This window comes from Arachis stenosperma, chromosome 7 (assembly GCF_014773155.1).
Source record: "Arachis stenosperma cultivar V10309 chromosome 7, arast.V10309.gnm1.PFL2, whole genome shotgun sequence".
Classification (NCBI taxonomy): domain Eukaryota; kingdom Viridiplantae; phylum Streptophyta; class Magnoliopsida; order Fabales; family Fabaceae; genus Arachis; species Arachis stenosperma.
Window position 1 is genome coordinate 60,279,378 of NC_080383.1, and position 18,510 is coordinate 60,297,887.

An 18,510-nucleotide genomic window follows, 5' to 3' on the forward strand; every position below is an offset into this window, starting at 1 on the left:
GGCCCAACCTTGACAATCATGTCCTCAATTATGCCTGATGGATATTTAATGGAGCCATCAGCAAGTTGGAGGCATATCCGGGTTGGTTTGACTTCTTCAGTCAACCCAAGCTTTCTGATAGTGGATGCAGGTATTAGATTGATGCTTGCTCCAAGGTCACACAGGGCTGTCTTGGTGCAAACACCTTCTAATGTGCATGGTATCATAAAGCTTCTTGGATCTTGAAGCTTTTCTGGTAAGCTTTTCAGAATGACTGCACTGCATTCTTCAGTGAGAAATACTTTTTCAGTTTCTCTCCAATCCTTCTTATGACTTAAGATCTCTTTCATGAACTTAGCATAAGAAGGTATTTACTCAAGTGCCTCTGCAAACGGAATCTTTATTTCAAGAGTCCTTAGGTAGTCTGCAAAGCGGGCAAATTGCTTATCCTGCTCCGCTTGGCGGAGTTTCTGAGGATAAGGCATCTTGGCTTTATATTCTTCAACCTTAGTTGCTGCAGGTTTATTCCTTACAGAAGTGGTTGGAGAAGCCTTTTTAGAGGGGTTACTATCAGCACTCTCAGGTGTCTGATTCGCCATTGGCATTTGAATGCCAGGATTGGGTAGGGAATGGGCGTTTAATGCCAACTTTTCCCCCTTTTCTGGCGTTTGAACGCCAGAACTGGGTAGGGAATGGGCGTTTAACGCCAGCTTTCCCCCCTTTTCTGGCGTTTGAACGCCAAGAGTATTCCTCTCTGGGCTCTTACTGTCCTCAGAGGGATTTTGGATAGTGGTTTGGCTATCCTCTGTCAATTGTTCCTTTATTGGCTTTTTGCTACTTTGAGCAGTGTTATTCAATGTCTTCCCACTCCTCAGTTGAACTGCTTGGCATTCTTCTGTTATCTGTTTAGATAGCTGCTGTTTTGCCTGATTCAACTGTGATTCTATGTTCTTGTTAGCAACTTTAGTTTCTTGGAGCATCTCTTTAAATTCTGCTAACTGTTTTGTCATCAGGTGTAATTGCTGATTAAGCTCAATCATCTGTTCTTGAGGATTAGGATCAGTGGCTACTGCCATAACTTCTTCTTTTGTGGAGAACTCATTGCTAGAGTACAAATGTTGATTTCTAGCAACAGTATCTATAAGCTCTTGAGCCTCCTCAATCGTCTTCCTTATATGTATAGATCTACTAGCTGAGTGGTCTAGAGACATCTGAGCTTTTTCTGTAAGCCCATAGTAGAAGATGTCTAACTGTACCCACTCTGAAAATATTTCAGAGGGGAATTTTCTTAGCATACCTCTATACCTCTCCCAGACATTATAAAGGGATTCATTATCCTCTTGTTTAAAGCCTTGGATGTCAAGCCTTAGCTATGTCATCCTTTTTGGAGGGTAAAATTGATTCAGGAATTTGTCTGATAACTGTTTCCATGTCTTTATGCTTGCTGTAGGTTGGTTATTCAACCACCTCTTAGCTTGATCTTTTACAGCAAATGGAAACAGTAATAATCTGTAGACATCCCGATCCACCTCTTTATCACGTACTGTGTCAGCAAGTTGTAAGAATTGTGCCAGAAACTCAGTAGGTTCTTCTTGTGGAAGAGCGGAATACTGGCAATTTTGCTGCACAATGATAATGAGTTGAGGATTTAGCTCAAAGCTACTTGCTTTAATGGGAGGTATACAGATGCTACTCCCATATGCAGCTGTAATGGGGTTAGCATATGACCCCAGAGTCCTTCTTGACTGTTCAATTTCACTTAGGTCCATGATGGAGAAAGGGAATATGATATGAATTCACAAGTAAAGTAATTTTTTTTATTAAAAGTGACCGAAAAAAAATAAAATAAAATAAATGGAAAATAAATAAAATTTCGAAAACTGAAAGAAAATAAGATCAAAGCAAATTGAAAACTAAATCAATTAGTTAATTAAAAAGATTTTGGAATTAGCAATTAAAAAGATATGATTGAAAATATGATTGCAATTAAAAAGATTTGATTTTTAAAAAAGATATGAGAAGATCAATTTTTGAGATTAGAATTTTGACTTGACTAAAAAAAAGATATGATTTTAAAAATCTTTGACTAAATTAATGCAAAATTTCGAAGATTATGAGTAAAATAAGGAAAGGATATTTTTTTGATTTTTAAATTTTAATGAGGAAAGAGAAAAACAACAAAAAGACACTAAACTTAAAAATTTTAGATCAAAACAAAGAGAACAAACAAGAAAACTTTGAATATCAAGATGAACACCAAGAATACTTTAAGGTCAAGATGAACACCAAGAACAAATTTTTGAAAAATTTTTAAGTGAATAAAAGCACAAAAGACACCAAACCTAAAATATGAAACTAAAATCAAATAAAAGACTCTAAACCAACAAAAATAAAACAGTCCTAATCTAAGCAACAAGATAAACCGTCAGTTGTCCAAACTCTGGTGCACGAAATTGCAATCACACTTTTGCAATCCCGCACAACTAACCAGCAAGTGCACTGGGTCGTCCAAGTAATACCTTACGTGAGTAAGGGTCGATTCCACGGAGATTGTCGGCTTGAAGCAAGCTATGGTTATCTTGTAACTCTTAATCAGGATATCAATAATTATCAAGGTTGATTGTAAAAAGCAAAAGAACATGAATTAAGTACTTGTTTTGCAGTAATAGAGAACAGGTTGAGGTTTTGGAGATGCTCTGTCTTCTGAACCTCTGCTTTCCTACTGTCTTCTTCTTCAAACACGCAAGGCTCCTTCCATGGCAAGCTGTATGTAGGGTTTCACCGTTGTCAATGGCTACCTCCCATCCTCTCAGTGAAAATGTTCAACGCGCTCTGTCACAGCACGGCTAATCATCTGTCGGTTCTCAATCAGGTTGGAATAGAATCCAGTGATTCTTTTGCGTCTGTCACTAACGCCCAGCCCTCAGGAGTTTGAAGCTCGTCACAGTCATTCAATCCTTGAATCCTACTCAGAATACCACAGACAAGGTTTAGACCTTCCGGATTCTCTTGAATGCCGCCATCAATTCTAGCTTATACCACGAAGATTCTGATTAAGGAATCCAAGAGATATCTACTCAATCTAAGGTAGAACGGAGGTGGTTGTCAGGCACACGTTCATAGTTGAGAATGATGATGAGTGTCACGGATCATCACATTCATCAGGTTTAAGAACAAGTGATATCTTAGAATGGAAGCAAGCATGATTGAATGAAAAACAGTAGTAATTGCATTAATCCATCAAGACACAGCAGAGCTCCTCACCCCCAACCATGGGGTTTAGAGACTCATGCTGTAGAAGATACAATGAGAAACGTGTAAAGTGTCATGAGGTAGAGATACAATGTCAAAAGATCCTATTAATAGTGAACTAGTAACCTAGGGTTTACAGAAATGAGTAAATGACAGAAAAATCCACTTCCGGGCCCACTTGGTGTGTGCTTCGGCTGAGCATTGAAGCATTTTCGTGTAGAGACTCTTATTGGAGTTAAACGCCAGCTTTTGTGCCAGTTTGGGCGTTTAAATCCAATTTTTATGCCAGTTCCAGCGTTAAACGCCGGGAATTCTGAAGCTGATTTGCAACGCCAGTTTGGGCCATCAAATCTCGGGCAAAGTATGGACTCTTATACATTGCTGGAAAGCCCAGAATGTCTACTTTCCAACGCCATTGAGAGCGCGCCAATTGGGCTTATGCAGCTCCAGAAAATCCACTTTGAGTGCAGGGAGGTCAGAATCCAACAGCATCTGCAGTCCTTTTCAGCCTCTGAATCAGATTTTTGCTCAGGACCCTCGATTTCAGCCAGAAAATACCTGAAATCACAGAAAAACACACAAACTCATAGTAAAGTCCAGAAAAGTGAATTTTAACTAAAAACTAATAAGAATATAATAAAAACTAACTAAAATATACTAAAAACAATGCCAAAAAGCGTACAAATTATCCGCTCATCAAACTCCCTTCCTCTGAGGCGTCCTATTATTCACGGAATCCCTCTCAGAAGTGTACATGAATTAGTTATTTGCAACCATGTCAATAAGTTCTTGAGCTTCTGCAGGCGTTTTCTTTAGGTGAATGGATCCACCTGCAGAATGGTCCAATGACATCTTGGAGAACTCGGATAGACTATAATGGATTATATCCAGAATGGTCCACTCTAAAAGCATGTGAGAAGGACACCTTTTAGTCAGCTGCTTGTATCTTTCCCATACTTCATAGAGGGATTCACCATCTTTTTGTTTGAAGGTCTGAAAATCCACTCTAAGCTTGCTCAGCTTTTGAGGAGGAAAGAACTTAGCCAAAAAGGCCGCGACCAGCTTATCCCTTGAGTCCAGGCTATCTTTAGGTTGTGAATCCAACCATATTCTAGCTCTGTCTCTTACAGCAAAGGGGAAAAGCATGAGCCTGTAGACTTCAGGATCTAGTCCATAGTCTTAACAGTCTCACAGATCTGCAAGAACTCAGTTAAAAAATGGTAGGGATCTTCTGATGGAAGTCCATGAAACTTGCAGTTCTGTTGTAGTAGAGCAACTAGTTGAGGTTTCAGCTCAAAATTGTTTGCTCCAATGGTAGGGATTGAGATGCTTCTTCCATCAAATTTGGAAGTAGGTGTAGTTTAGTCACCAAGCATCCCCCTTGCATTATTATTTTCGGCTGCCATCTCCTCTTCCTTTTCAAAAATTTCTGTAAGGTTGTCTCTAGACTGTTATAATTTAGCTTCTCTTAGTTTCCTCTTCAAAGTCCTTTCAGGTTCAGGATCTGCTTCAACAAGAATATTCTTGTCCTTGCTCCTGCTCATATGAAAAAGAAGGGAACAGAAAATAATAATAGGGATCCTCTTTACCACAGTAGAGAGATTCCTTTATGTTAGTAGAAGAAGAAAAAGGTAAAAATCCAAACATAAGGGTGAAGATAGGTTCAGATTCTTTGAGATGAAGAGAAGTGTTAGTAAATAAATAAATAAATAGAATAAGATGAGGGAGAGAGAATTTCGAAAATAAATTTTGAAAAAGAGTTAGTGATTTTCGAAAATTAAGAGAGAAAAAATAATTAAAATTAAAATTTAAAACAATTAATTAGTTTAAAAAAAAGAATTTTAAAAAGGAGGGAGAAATTTTCGAAAATTAGAGAGGGAAAAGTAGTTAGGTGGTTTTGAAAAAGATAAAAAACAAACAAAAAGTCAATTAGTTAGTTGAAAAAGATTTAAAAATCAATTTTTAAAAAAGGTAAGAAGTTAGAAAAGATATTTTGAAATCAAATTTTTGAAAAAGATATCATTTGAAAAGATATGATTAAAAAGATATTTTGAAAAAAGAATTGATTTTTAAAATTAAAATTTAATTACTTGACTAACAAGAAACTAAAAGATATGATTCTTAGAATTTAAAGATTGAACCTTTCTTAACAAGAAAGTAACAAACTTCAAACTTTTTAATCAATCACATTAATTGTTAGTAAAGTTTTCGAAATTTTGAGATGAAGATAAGAAAAAGATTTTGAAAATTAAATTAAAAATTTTCAAAAAATATTAAGAAAAATTAAAAAGATTTGATTTTTGAAAAAGTTTTGAAAAGATAAGATCTTTAAAATTGAAAATTTGACTTGACTTATAAGAAATAGCTAAGTTTAAAAGAATTTTGACTAAGTCAACTCATATTTTCGAAATTTATGAGAAAAATAAGGAAAAGATATTTATTTATTTTTTTTTGAATTTTTAATGATGAGAGATAAAAACATGAAAATGACTCACAACATGAAAATTATGAATCAAAACACATGATGTATGCAAGAACACTATGAATGTCAAGATGAACACCAAGAACACTTTGAAGATCATGATGAACATCAAGAACATATTTTTGAAAAATTTTTTATGCAAAGAAAACATGCAAGACACCAAACTTAGAGATCTTTTATGCTTAGACACTATGAATGCAAAAATGCACATGAAAAACATCATACAACACAAAACAAGAAAATTTAAAGATCAAACAAGAAGACTTACCAAGAACAACTTGAAGATCATGAAGAACACTATGAATGCATGAATTTTCGAAAAATGCAAGAATAAGATGAATATGCAATTGCACCAAACTTAAGACATGATACTAGACTCAAATAAGAAACACAAAATATTTTTTGATTTTATGATTTTATTAATTTTTTTGTATTTTCTTTTATTATATTTTTTTTCAAAAAACATATAGGAAAAAGAAAATAAGAAACTCAAAATTTTTAATAAGAATTCCAGGAATCTTTCAATGTTAGCCTGAAGCTCCAATCCAAGGATTGGACATGGCTTAATGGCCAGCCAGCTTTAGGATATAAATCAGACATACAATAGCTGATATTTCAATTAACTTGCCTCTATGCTGATGATTGGAAGCCTCAGTCCAAAAGAATTGAACATGGCTTTACAGCCAGCCAGGCTTCAACATGCTTCATGAAACACTAGAATTCATTCTTAAAAATTTAGAATAATTTTCGAAAACAGATGAGAAATTTTTGAAAGATTTTTTGAAAAATTCTTGAAAATAAAACAAAAAGAAAATTACCTAATCTGAGCAACAAGATGAACTGTCAGTTGTCCAAACTCGAACAATCCCCGGCAACGGCGCCAAAAACTTGATAGGCAAAATTGTGATTTCTGATAATGGCATTCATGTTCGTTCTCTCCCTGATAATGGCGCCAAAAACTTGGTGCATGATACCATGGTCCAAACATAACTTCACAACATCGCACAACTAACCAGCAAGTGCACTGGGTCGTCCAAGTAATAAACCTTACGTGAGTAAGGGTCGATCCCATGGAGATTGTTGGTATGAAGTAAGCTATGGTCATCTTGTAAATCTCAGTTAAGCAGATAATAAATGATTATGGAGTTTTCGAATAATAATGATAAATAAACAGAAAAAAATAGAAATACTTATGTAAATCATCGATGGGAATTTCAGATAGGCGTATGAAGATGCTGTGCTCCTTCTGAATCTCTGCTTTCCTACTGCCTTCATCCAATCCTTCTTACTCCTTTCCATGGCAAGCTGTATGTAGGGAATCACCGTTGTCTATGGTTACATCCCATCCTCTTAGTGAAAAAGGTCCAAATGCTCTGTCACGGCACGGCTAATCATCTGTCGGTTCTCGATCATGTCGGAATAGAATTGGTGGACGAAATTGTGATCACATCAATGTAGTACTCTTTGTTATTGTATGGAATCATTATTATGGCTCTTGGCTATGTGTGGACACAACTCCGTTCAACTTAACCAGCAAGTGTACTGGGTCATCCAAGTAATACCTTACGTGAGTAAGGGTCGATCCCACAGAGATTGTTGGTATGAAGCAAGCTATGGTCACCTTGTAAATCTCAGTTAGGCAGATTAAATGGTTATGGGTTTCGAAAATTAATAATAAATAGAAAATAAAAAGGGATAGAAATACTTATGTAAATCAATAGTGGGAATTTCAGATAGGCGTGTGGAGATGCTAGAATCCTTTCGAATCTCTACTTTCTTATTGCTTTCATCCAATCCTTCTTACTCCTTTCCATGGCAAGCTGTATGTAGGGCATCACCATCATCAATGGCTACTTTTAATCCTCTCGGAAAAATGGTCCTATGCGCTGTCACTGCACGGCTAATCATCTGGAGGCATCACCCTTGTTGATGGCTACATCCCATCCTCTCAGTGAAAATGGTCCAAATGCTCTGTCACAGCACGGCTAATCAGCTGTTGGTTCTCGATCATGATGGAATAGGATCCATTGATCCTTTTGCGTTTGTCATCACGCCCAGCAATCGCGAGTTTGAAGCTCGTCACAGTCATTCAATACCGGAATCCTACTCGGAATACCACAGACAAGGTTAGACTTTCCGGATTCCCGGGATCCTACTCGGAATACCACAGACAAGGTTAGACTTTCCGGATTCCCGGGATCCTACTCGGAATACCACAGACAAGGTTAGACTTTCCGGATCCCCATGAATGCCGCCATCTATCTAGCTTATACCACGAAGATTCTGTTGGGGAATCTAAGAGATATGCGCCCGACCTAAAGTAGAACGGAAGTGGTTGTCAGTCACACGCGTTCATAGGTGAGAATGATGATGAGTGTCACGGATCATCACATTCATCAAGTTGAAGTGCAACGTATATCTTAGAATAAGAATAAAAGAGAATTGAATAGAAAATAATAGTAATTGTATTGAAACTTGAGGTACAGCAGAGCTCCACACCCTTAATCTATGGTGTGCAGAAACTCCACCGTTGAAAATACATAAGTGAAAGGTTCAGGCATGGCCGAATGGCCAGCCCCCTGAATGATCAAAAGACCGAATGATCAAAGACTCAACAGTCAAGAGATTAAACTATCAAAAGATCAAACTGTCAAAAGATGTCTAATACAATAGTTAAATGTCCTATATATACTAGACTAGCTACTAGGGTTTACATGAGTAAGTAATTGATGCATAAATCCACTTTCGGGGCCCACTTGGTGTGTGCTTGGGCTGAGCTTGATCTATCCATGAGCTGAGGCTTTTCTTGGAGTTGAACTCCAAGTTATAACGTGTTTTGGGCGTTCAACTCCGGATCATGACGTGTTTCTGGCGTTTAACTCCAGACAGCAGCATGTACTTGGCGTTCAACGCCAGATTACGTTGTCAATTTCCGAATAAAGTATGGACTATTATATATTGCTGGAAAGCTCTGGATGTCTACTTTCCAACGCCGTTGAGAGCGCGCTATTTGGATTTCTGTAACTCCAGAAAATCCATTTCGAGTTCAGGGAGGTCAGATTCCAACAGCATCAGCAGTCCTTTTGTCAGCCTTTTTCAGAGCTTTGCTCAAGTCCCTCAATTTCAGCCAGAAATTACCTGAAATTATAGAAAAACACACAAACTCATAGTAAAATCCAGAAATGTAAATTTAACATAAAAACTAATGAAAACATCCCTAAAAGTAGCTTGAACTTACTAAAAACTACCTAAAAACAATGCCAAAAAGCGTATAAATTATCCGCTCATCACAACACCAAACTTAAATTGTTGCTTGTCCCCAAGCAACTGAAAATCAATTAGGATAAAAAGAAGAGAATGTACTATAAATTCCAGAATATCAATGAATATTAATTATAATTAGATGAGCGGGACTTGTAGCTTTTTGCTTCTGAACAGTTTTGGCTTCTCACTTTTTCCTTTGAAGTTCAGAATGATTGGCTTCTCTAGGAACTTAGAATTTTGGATAGTATTATTGACTTTCCTAGTTAAGCATGTTGATTCTTGAACACAGCTACTTATGAGTCTTGGCCGTGGCCCTAAGTATTTTGTTTTCCAGTATTACCACTGGATACATAAATGCCACAGACACATGACTGGGTGAACTTTTTCAGATTGTGACTCAGCTTTGCTAGAGTCCCCAGTTAGAGGTGTCCAGAGCTCTTAAGCACACTCTTCTTGCTTTGGATCATGACTTTAACCACTTAGTCTCAAGCTTTTCACTTGGACCTTCATGACACAAGCACATGGTTAGGGACAGCTTGATTTAGCCGCTTAGGCCTGGATTTAATTTCCTTGGGCCCTCCTATCCATTGATGCTCAAAGCCTTGGATCCTTTTTACCCTTGCCTTTTGGTTTTAAGGGCTATTGGCTTTTTCTGCTTGCTTTTTCTTTTTCTTTCTATTTTTTTCGCCAATTTTTTTTCCGCAAGCTTTTGCTATTCACTGCTTTTTCTTGCTTCAAGAATCAATTTCATGATTTTTCAGATTGTCAATAACATTTCTCTTTGTTCATCATTCTTTCAAGAGCCAAGAGTTTTAACATTCATAAACAACAAGATCAAAATTATGCACTGTTCAAGCATTCATTCAGAAAACAAAAAGTATTGTCACCACATCAATATAATTAAATTAAATTCGAAATTCATGTACTTCTTGTTCTTTTGAATTAAAAACATTTTTCATTTAAGAAAGGTGAAGGATTAATGGAATTATTCATAACTTTAAGACATAGTTACTAAACACTAATGATCATGAAGTAGAGACATAAAACATAAATAAACATGAAGCATAAAAATTCAAAAAAACAGAGAAATAAGAACAAGGAATGAGTCCACCTTAGTGAGGGTCGCGCCTTCTTGAAGAACCAATGGTGCTCCTTGAGCTCCTCTATGTCTCTTCCTTGCTTCTGTTGAATGATTCCTAGTAATTTTGGTGTTCCTATCCTTAGTTGCTTCCAATGATTATGTGGAGGAACATGTATCCCCTGAGGTATCTTAGGGATCTCTTGATTTATAGTCAAATGTTCTACCACTGAGCTATAAACCCTTTACATGTGTCTTTCCATCTCCCATGACTCAGAGGTGGAAGCTTTTGTCTTCCCTTTTTTCTCTTCTTCTTTTTTTTTTTTTGGATGTCTCTGGCCTTAGGTGCCATTAATGGTTATGGAAAAGCAAAAAGCTATGCTTTTACCACAACAAACTTAGAAAATTGCTCGTCCTCGAGCAAGAGAAAAAAGGAAAGATGAAGAATAAGAAGAAGATATGGAGGAGATTGAGGGATGTGTGTATTCGGCTATATGGGTGGGATTGGGTGGGAAAGAGAATTTGAATTTTAAAGGTAGGTGGGGTGTATGGGGAAGAGTGTATAGAAGTAGGTGGTGAATGAAAAACAGAAGGGATGACCATGAATGGAGAGAGAGGGTGAGGTAGGTGGGGATCTTGTGAGGTTCACAGATCCTGAGGTGATCCTGTGGGGTCCATAGATCCTGAGGTGTCAAGGAATTCCATCCCTGCACCAAATAGGCATGTAAAATGCCTTTGCATACCATTCTGGCGTTTAAACGCCAAGTGGTGCACGTTCTGGGCGTTCAACGCCCATGTAAAGCATGTTTCTGGCGTTGAACGCCAGTTTCATGCTTGTTACTGGCGTTCAGCGCCAGCTTTTCTTCTAGGCACATTCCTGGCGTTCAGCGCTAGAATGTTGCTTGTTTCTGGCGTTCAGCGCCAGATTCATGCTCTGTTTTGGCGTTGAACGCGAGCCAGATGCTCCTTACTGGCGTTGAACGCCAGCCTGTGCTTCCTCCAGGGTGTGATTTTTCTTCTGTTGTTTTTGATTCTGTTTTTAATTTTTATATTTTTTTCGTGACTCCACATGATCATGTACCTAATAAAACACAAAATAAAAATAAAATAAAATAAAATAAAATAAAATAAAAATTAGATAAATAAAATTGGGTTGCCTCCCAACAAGCGCTTCTTTAATGTTATTAGCTTGACAGTGGCTCTCATGGAGCCACAAGGTGATCAGGTCAATGTTGTATAGTCCCAACACCAAACTTAGAGTTTGGATATGGGGTCTTAACACCAAACTTAGAGTTTGGTTGTGGCCTCCCAACACCAAACTTAGAATTTGACTGTGGGGGCTCTTCTTGACTCTGAACTGAGAGAAGCTCTTCATGCTTACTCTCTTTTGTCACAGAGGGATGGCCATGTGCCTTAAACACAAGGTAGTCCCCATTCAATTGAAGGACTAATTCACCTCTGTTGACATCTACCACAGCTCCTGCTGTGGCTAGGAAAGGTCTTCCAAGGATGATGCATTCATCCTCTTCCTTCCTAGTGTCTAAGATTATGAAATCAGCAGGGATGTAAAGGTCTTCAACCTTTACTAACACGTCCTCCACTATTCCGTAAGCTTGTCTCAATGACTTGTCTGCCAATTGTAATGAGAACAAGGCAGGTTGTACCTCAATGATCCCCATCTTCTCCATTACAGAGAGTGGCATAAGATTTATCCCTGACCCCAGATCACACAGAGCTTTTGCAAAGGTCATGGTGCCTATGGTACAAGGTATCGAAAAATTGCCAGGATCTTGTTTCTTTTGAGGTAAAATTTGCTGAATCCGGGTATCCAGTTCACTAATGAGCAAGGGAGGTTCACTTTCCCAAGTTTCATTACCAAACAACTTGGCATTCAGCTTCATGATAGCTCCTAAATATTGAGCAACTTGCTCTCTAGTCACATCTTCATCCTCTTCAGAGGAAGAATAGTCTTCAGAGCTCATGAATGGCAGAAGAAGATTTAATGGAATCTCTATGGTCTCTATATGAGCCTCAGATTCCTTTGGATCCTTAATAGGAAACTCCTTCTTGCTTGAGGGACGTCCCAGGAGGTCTTCCTCACTAGGATTTTCGTCCTCCTCCTCCCTTGTGCATTCGGCCATATTGATTATATCAATGACCTTGCACTCTCCTTTTGGATTCTCTTCTGTATTGCTTGGGAGAATACTGGGAGGAGTTTCAATGACTTTCTTACTCAGCTGGCCCACTTGTGCCTCCAGATTTCTAATGGAGGATCTTGTTTCACTCATGAAACTAAAAGTGGCCTTTGACAGATCAGAGACTAGATTGGCTAAATTAGAAGTGTTTTGTTCAGAATTCTCTGTCTGTTGCTGAGAAAATGATGGGAAAGGCTTGCTATTGCTCAGCCTATTGCGTCCACCATTGTTAAAGCCTTGTTGAGGCTTTTGTTAATCCTTCCATGAGAAATTTGGATGATTTCTCCATGATGAGTTATAGGTGTTTCCATAAGGTTCACCCATGTAATTAACCTCTGCCATGGCAGGGTTCTCAGGATCATAAGCTTCTTCAGAAGCTGTCTCTTTAGTACTGTTGGATGCATGTTGCCATCCATTCAGATTTTGAGAGATCATGTTGACCTGTTGAGTCAACATTTTTTTCTGAGCCAATATGGCATTCAGAGCATCAATTTCAAGAACTCCTTTCTTCTGAGGTATCCCATTATTCACGGAATTCCTCTCAGAAGTGTACATGAATTGGTTGTTTGCAACCATATCAATGAGTTCTTGAGCCTCTTCAGGCATTTTCTTTAGGTGAATAGATCCACCTGCAGAATGGTCCAATGACATTTTCGAAAATTCAGATAGACCATAATAGAATATATCTAATATGGTCCATTCTGAAAACATGTCAGATGGACATCTTTTGGTCAGCTGCTTGTATCTTTCCCAAGCTTCATAGAGGGATTCACCATCTTTTTGTTTGAAGGTTTGAACATCCACTCTCAGCTTGCTCAGCTTTTGAGGAGGAAAGAATTTATCCAAGAAGGCTGTGACCAGCTTATCCCAGGAGTCCAAGCTATCCTTAGGTTGTGAATCCAACCATATTCTAGCTCTGTCTCTTATAGCAAAAGGGAAAAGCATGAGTCTGTAGACTTCAGGATCAACTCCATTCGTCTTTACAGTCTCACAGATCTGCAAGAACTCAGTTAAAAACTGATAAGGATCTTCAGATGGAAGTCCATAAAACTTGCAGTTTTGTTGCATTAAGGCAACTAGCTGAGGTTTCAGCTCAAAGTTATTGGCTCCAATGGCAGGAATGGAGATGCTTCTTCCATCAAATTTGGACGTTGGCTTTGTAAAGTCAACAAGCATTCTCCTTGCATTATTATTATTTTCGGCTGCCATCTCCTTCTCTTGTTCGAAAATTTCTGAAAGGTCGTTTCTGGATTGTTGTAATTTAGTTTCTCTTAGTTTCCTTTTCAGAGTCCTTTCAGGTTCAAGATCAATTTCAATAAGAGTGCCTTTTTCCCTGTTCCTGCTCATATGAAAGAGAAGAAAACAAGAAAAGAAGAGGAATCCTCTATGTCACAGTATAGAGATTTCTTTATGTTAGTAGAAAAAGGAAGGGAAGAAGAATAAAGAAGAGTGGGTTCAGATTTTTTTAGATGAAGAGAGATGAAGAAAAGTGTTAGTAATTAAATAATTAAATAGAAGAAGAGAAGAGAAAGAGAATTCGAAAATAATTTAAAAAAAAAGGGTTAGTGATTTTCAAAAATTAGAGATAAGATGTAATTAAAATTAAAACATGAAACAATAAGAATTTTTGAAAAAAGAGGTGAGAAATTTTCGAAAATTAGAGAGGGAAAAGTAGTTAGGTGGTTTTGAAAAAGATAGGAAACAAACAAAAAGTTAGTTAGTTGATTGAAAAAGATTTGAAATCAAATTTTAAAAAGATAAGAAGATAAGAAGTTAGATAAGATATTTTGAAAAAGATATGATAAAAGATAAAAAGATTTAATTCAAAAATTTGAAATTACTTACTTCACAAACAAGAAATTACAAGATAAGATTCTAGAACTTAAAGATTGAACCTTTCTTAACAAGAAAGTAACAAACTTCAAATTTTTGGATCAATCACATTAATTGTTAGCTAATTTTCGAAAATTTGATATAAAGGTAAGAAAAAGATTTTGAAAATATTTTGAAAAAGATTTTTGAAATTTTTGAAAAATAGAAAAAAAATGAAAAGGATATAATTTTTGAAAAAGATTTTGAAAAGATAAGATTTTTAAAATTGAAAATTTGACTTGACTTGTAAGAAACAACTAATTTTGAAAATTTTTGACCAAGTCAACTCAAAATTTCGAAAATTTGGAGAGAAAAAAGGAAAAGATATATTTTTTATTTTTGAATTTTTAATTATGAGAGAGAAAAACACAATTATGACCCAAAACATAAAATTTTTTTATCAAAATACATGATGCATGCAAGAACACTATGAATGTCAAGATGAACACCAAGAACACTTTGAAGATGATGATGAACATCAAGAACATATTTTTGAAAAATTTTTGATGCAAAGAAAACATGCAAGACACCAAACTTAGACATCTTTAATGCATGGACTCTAACAAACAAAAAATGCATATGAAAAAAACAAACAACACAAAATAAGAAAACATCAAGATCAAACAAGAAGACTTGTCAAGAACAACTTGAAGATCATGAAGAACACTATGAATGCATGAAATTTTCGAAAAATGCAAGAAAAATTTTTTTAAAGCATGCAATTGACACCAAACTTAAAAATTGACTCAAGACTCAAACAAGAAACACAAAATATTTTTGGTTTTTATGATTTTATGATTTTTTTGTATTTTGATTAATTTTTTCGAAAATAAAGTTTGGAAAAACGAAAAATAAAAGAAAAATTTTGAAAAAGATTTTTGAAAAGAAAATTACCTAATCTGAGCAACAAGATGAACCGTCAGTTGTCCATACTCGAACAATCCCCGGCAACGGCGCCAAAAACTTGGTGGACGAAATTGTGATCACATCAATGTATGTAGTACTCTTTGTTATTGTATGGAATCATTATTATGGCTCTTGGCTATGTGTGGACACAACTCCGTTCAACTTAACCAGCAAGTGTACTGGGTCATCCAAGTAATACCTTACGTGAGTAAGGGTCGATCCCACAGAGATTGTTGGTATCAAGCAAGCTATGGTCACCTTGTAAATCTCAGTTAGGCAGATTAAATGGTTATGGGTTTCGAAAATTAATAATAAATAGAAAATAAAAAGGGATAGAAATACTTATGTAAATCAATAGTGGGAATTTCAGATAGGCGTGTGGAGATGCTAGAATCCTTTCGAATCTCTACTTTCTTATTGCTTTCACCCAATCCTTCTTAATCCTTTCCATGGCAAGTTGTATGTAGGGCATCACCATCATCAATGGCTACTTTTAATCCTCTCGGGAAAATGGTCCTATGCGCTGTCACTGCACGACTAATCGTCTGGAGGCATCACCCTTGTTGATGGCTACATCCCATCCTCGCAGTGAAAATGGTCCAAATGCTCTGTCACAGCACGGCTAATCAGCTGTTGGTTCTCGATCATGATGGAATAGGATCCATTGATCCTTTTGCGTTTGTCATCACGCCCAGCAATCGCGAGTTTGAAGCTCGTCACAGTCATTCAATACCGGAATCTTACTCGGAATACCACAGACAAGGTTAGACTTTCCAGATTCCCGGGATCCTACTCGGAATACCACAGACAAGGTTAGACTTTCCGGATCCCCATGAATGCCGCCATCTATCTAGCTTATACCACGAAGATTCTGTTGGGGAATCTAAGAGATATGCGCCCGACCTAAAGTAGAATGGAAGTGGTTGTCAGTCACACGCGTTCATAGGTGAGAATGATGATGAGTGTCACGGATCATCACATTCATCAAGTTGAAGTGCAACGTATATCTTAGAATAAGAATAAAAGAGAATTGAATAGAAAATAATAGTAATTGTATTGAAACTTGAGGTACAGCAGAGCTCCACACCCTTAATCTATGGTGTGCAGAAACTCCACCGTTGAAAATACATAAGTGAAAGGTTCAGGCATGGCCGAATGGCCAGCCCCCTGAATGATCAAAAGACCAAATGATCAAAGACTCGACAGTCAAGAGATTAAACTGTCAAAAGATCAAACTGTCAAAAGATGTCTAATACAATAGTTAAATGTCCTATATATACTAGACTAGCTACTAGGGTTTACATGAGTAAGTAATTGATGCATAAATCCACTTCCGGGGCCCACTTGGTATGTGATTGGGCTGAGCTTGATCTATCCACGAGCTGAGGCTTCAACTCCAAGTTATAACGTGTTTTGGGTGTTCAACTCCGGATCATGACGTGTTTCTGGCGTTTAACTCCAGACAGCAGCATGTACTTGGCGTTCAACGCCAGGTTACGTTGTCAATTTTCGAATAAAGTATGAACTATTATATATTGCTGGAAAGCTCTGAATGTGTACTTTCCAACGCCGTTGAGAGCGCGCCATTTGGAGTTCTGTAGCTCCAAAAAATCCATTTCGAGTGCAGGGAGGTCAGATTCCAACAGCATCAGCAGTCCTTTTGTCAGCCTTTTTCAGAGCTTTGCTCAAGTCCCTCAATTTCAGCCAGAAATTACCTGAAATTACAGAAAAACACACAAACTCAGTAAAATCCAGAAATATGAATTTAACATAAAAACTAATGAAAGCATCCCTAAAAGTAGCTTGAACTTACTAAAAACTACCTAAAAACAATGCCAAAAAGCGTATAAATTATCCGCTCATCAAGAATCCATTAATTCTTTTGCATTTGTCATCACGCCCAACAATCGCGAGTTTGAAGCTTGTCACAGTCATTCAATCCCTGAATCCTACTCGGAATACCACAGACAAGGTTTAGACTTTCCGGATTCTCATGAATGCCGCCATCAATTCTAGCTTATACCACGAAGATTCTGATTAAGGAATCCAAGAGATATGCGTTCGGTCTAAGGTAGAATAGAAGTGGTTGTCAGTCACGCGTTCATAGGTGAGAATGATAATGAGTGTCACAGATCATCACATTCATCATGTTGAAGTGCAATGAATATCTTAGAACAGGAATAAACTGAATTGAATAGAAAATAGTAGAAATTGCATTAAAACTCGAGGTACAGCAAAGCTCCACACCCTTAATCTATGGTGTGTAGAAACTCCACCGTTGAAAATACATAAGTGATGGTCCAGGCATGGCCGAGAGGCCAGCCCCCATGAACGTGATCAATAATCTAAGATGAATAATAGAATAAAACTGAGACAAAAGATCTGGTCAAAGACACCTATTACAATAGTAAAATGTCCTATTTATACTAGACTAGCTACTAGGGTTTACAGAAGTAAGTAATTGACGTAGAAATCCATTTCCGGGGACCACTTGGTGTGTGCTTGGGCTGAGCTTGAGATTTACACGTGTAGAGACTTCTTTTGGAGTTGAACGCCAAGTTGTAACGTATTTTTGGTGTTCAACTCTGGTTCGTGACGTGTTTTTGGCGTTTGACTCCAGGATCCAACATGGAACAGGCGTTGAGCACCAGTTTACGTCATGTAATCTCAAATAAAGTATGGACTATTATATATTGCTGGAAAGCTCTGGATGTCTACTTTCCAACGCCGTTGAGAGCGCGCCATTTAGAGTTCTGTTGCTCCAGAAAATCTATTTCGAGTGCAGGGAGGTCAGAATCCAACAGCATCAGCAGTCCTTTGTCAGCCTTCTATTAGAGTTTTGTTCAGGTCCCTCAATTTCAGCCAGAAATTACCTGAAATCACAGAAAAACACACAAACTCATAGTAAAGTCCAGAAATGTGAGTTTAGCATAAAAACTAATGAAAACATCCCTAAAAGTAGCTAGATCCTACTAAAAACTACCTAAAAACAATGCCAAAAAGCGTATAAATTATCCGCTCATCAAAAATCTAGCAGACTTTTTCTGCTTTGTCTCCAAATCATTGGAGGTTTCATTGATGCTACCTCCACTAGCACAAGCGCCACTGTTATTCTAAACAAAAAATCCATCTCTTTCTGATGCGTTTGCATCTTTAGTGTTTTTCTCTTAAAATTTCATTCAATAAACTAAGAATTATTACAAGATAAATAATAATTTCATGGTTAATTGAGCAATACTTTGAGTTAGTGTGCATTTATTGATTATATGAGAATTTAGAAGAGAATTGACAAAGATTAAAGAAAAAGGAGGCCATGAATCACTTAGAGCAAGAAGGAGAAGCAACTTGAAGGGCACTCTAGACCAAACAAAAAGCTCCATGGACATAAAGTGTTGAAAACAAGCTTCACGTGCAACGTGGGAGAGCAAACGTGTCACGCCAATCCAACAATGCCCTCCTAGGGACACTAGGTCCTTCAACGT

The 18,510-nt window shown here is 37.3% G+C and overlaps 1 non-coding gene across 1 annotated transcript; it reads left to right on the plus strand.

The window, feature by feature from the left end:
* Positions 1-4,137: 4,137 nt before the first annotated feature.
* Positions 4,138-4,245, plus strand: LOC130943204 (small nucleolar RNA R71). The gene has a single exon (XR_009071732.1). It is a non-coding gene; the product is annotated as a small nucleolar RNA R71 (small nucleolar RNA).
* Positions 4,246-18,510: the final 14,265 nt, after the last annotated feature.